A 2,256-nucleotide genomic window follows, 5' to 3' on the forward strand; every position below is an offset into this window, starting at 1 on the left:
CCGAATGTAGCATCTAATTCGGAAAATAGCTAAAGGGCAATTACTCTTAATTTTTCACTATCTTGAGCTTTTTTAATGTGTTGTACTTTAAAAACTATAACACCTAGACATTTCAAACCTAACTAGATTATTCTGTACTGACAGCAGAATAAATAAAACATTTGTGAAACCTTCTAATTGGTTTGTGAAATTTGTGAAATGTCAATAATAGATTCCAGAACGCATTAGATCTGAATTATTAAATTGGCATTATTTATCATTTTAACTTTCCGTTTTCTTTCTTTTTTTTTTTATCTTTATTATAGTTGGAGTTGGACAGGAGTTGTTTGATGGCTTCCTGGAGGGAGAGATTGGCTGAGCTAATGTTGCCAACAACTTGTTGCTATCAACTTTTTTGCTTTTCTTTATATAGAAAGTATTTCTATCAGTTGCTCTTTTTCCATTTTGTATACAGTATTTGCTCTATTTTTTACCTTAATGCTTACCTGGTCAGTTGAGGTGGAAATGTACATCCTCTTGGTTACTGACAAATGTCAGAACCACATGGACTGAGCTGGTTACATCAGATCAATCTGAATCTATTTTTCATTAAAACGACTTCTTGTAATTTTAAGACGTTGTTAAATTTCATCTTTATTCTGCTGTAACGATGACTGCATTCTTGCAATTAAAATTTCTTGTATCCTGACCGTAATGCTCCCTTATACAACTCACAGAACAGATGATTGAAATAAAGGCACTTTTTGAAAGTATTTTCTGTGATTTTATTATAGGAATTGAGGGCAGGAGGAATCGATTAAAATCAAATCTGGTATGAAAAAAAACCTTGTAAGTCATATCATCCAGCCTTATTCAGTATATTAAATTATATGACTAACTACATATTGCTTAATATTCACATTTCTTTGCTGGTATTACCTAAATGTGTTGCATTTTAACATCTCACTTGAATTCCTGATCTACATGCAAATACTTGATATAACGTAAACACCGAGAAATGGGGAAAAAAAGGTTTGTGAAATGTAGAGTATTACAAATGAGATTCAATTTTATTGTAGGTACAAACTGGATAGCAAAATGAACAGTGAATATATAATATACTTCCTAGCTCAGACATCAGACTTGTTTGCCTTTATTGGTGATGAAAACTCGTCATTCTGGAGGAGAGGAAGAGCGGCTCAGCCCCGTCCAGGATGACTGCAGTGTTAGAGTAGCCAACAAAGTCTGCAGGTAGATTTTTGCATATCTGGTGCTCCGGTTTCAAGATCATAGTTTAACCAGGTACTGTAAATAAAACTTTAGTCCATGTTGTGATGATCCGTGTACTGATGGACGCCGTCAGCTGGTCCAGGTGCTTGGATCCAATGGAAAGGTAATCAGCACAGCGATCATGGCTCAGAAACACGAGGTGTTGCGATGCAAACCTGAAAAATTAAAAAAACAAAAAACTAATAAAGTCCATATTTAGCTGCACAACGTAATCAAAACTAATAAATCCTCAGCTCTTTTTGAGAGTTTTGCTTGAAAATAAATTGACAATATCTCAGGAAATTAAATGTTTAAGTGAAATAGTTCTGGTATCACAAAGAAACTGCAAAAAATGTTTCAGAGGTGTAACAACACTGAAGTCACTGAGTAAGAGTGAAGTGAAATACTACTTAGAAATGCATGTTAAAATCTGAATACCCTTGAAAGTGTGCAGCTGAAATTAATTTAAACTACTGGCAGGCAAAGCATAATGTTCGCCTAATATCTGTACCAACAGTAAGACAAAAAATGATGCATACAAGAGGCATTAGTTTATAAAAGTCGAGGCAAACCTAAATTTACCATTTTAAAAACAAAAAGCAGCGGGAGGATGTAACTTCATAACCTCATTTTCTAAGCAGAATCTCAGAGAGAGAAAAAATAACTTACGTCTGTGTAACGCAAGAAAAGATTAAAGCAGCCAAGTGGAAAAATTCACTCTAACGTGGATTATAAATATGAATCAGCAAATGTAGATGTCATATTTTTGGGATTTAGGAAATACGTGATTTGAACAATTTGTTCGGTGGTTTTTCATGTGGATCGGTGAAACTTAAACGGCTGTAAAGTGAAGGTTTTGGACGTTAATCTGACCGACTACCTGTGTGGTTTGGATCGTGTTGCTCGGTGTTGGTGAAACAGAAAAATGGAATAATTTTCAGGCTGAAGCGTTGCTGCCCTCGGTTCTTAAATTACCCTGCTCGGTATAGGAGGGGCTCGTCGCTCCGA

General features: G+C 35.2%; 2 long non-coding RNA genes across 2 annotated transcripts in view; one reads left to right on the forward strand and one right to left on the reverse strand.

The window, feature by feature from the left end:
- LOC106943210 (uncharacterized) overlaps positions 1-1,237 on the reverse strand; it is a 6,809-nt gene extending 5,572 nt beyond the window's left edge. The window contains exon 1 of the long non-coding RNA XR_001423852.1: positions 826-1,237. This is a non-coding gene — a long non-coding RNA (uncharacterized LOC106943210). The remainder of the gene's footprint in view (positions 1-825) is intronic.
- Positions 1-1,855, forward strand: part of LOC106943209 (uncharacterized) — a 7,370-nt gene extending 5,515 nt beyond the window's left edge. The window contains exon 2 of the long non-coding RNA XR_001423851.1: positions 1,231-1,855. This is a non-coding gene — a long non-coding RNA (uncharacterized LOC106943209). The remainder of the gene's footprint in view (positions 1-1,230) is intronic.
- The last annotated feature ends 401 nt before the right edge of the window (positions 1,856-2,256 follow it).

Source organism: Poecilia latipinna, unplaced genomic scaffold (assembly GCF_001443285.1).
Source record: "Poecilia latipinna isolate Pla-1442-1.1 unplaced genomic scaffold, P_latipinna-1.0 Scaffold4992, whole genome shotgun sequence".
NCBI lineage: Eukaryota > Metazoa > Chordata > Actinopteri > Cyprinodontiformes > Poeciliidae > Poecilia > Poecilia latipinna.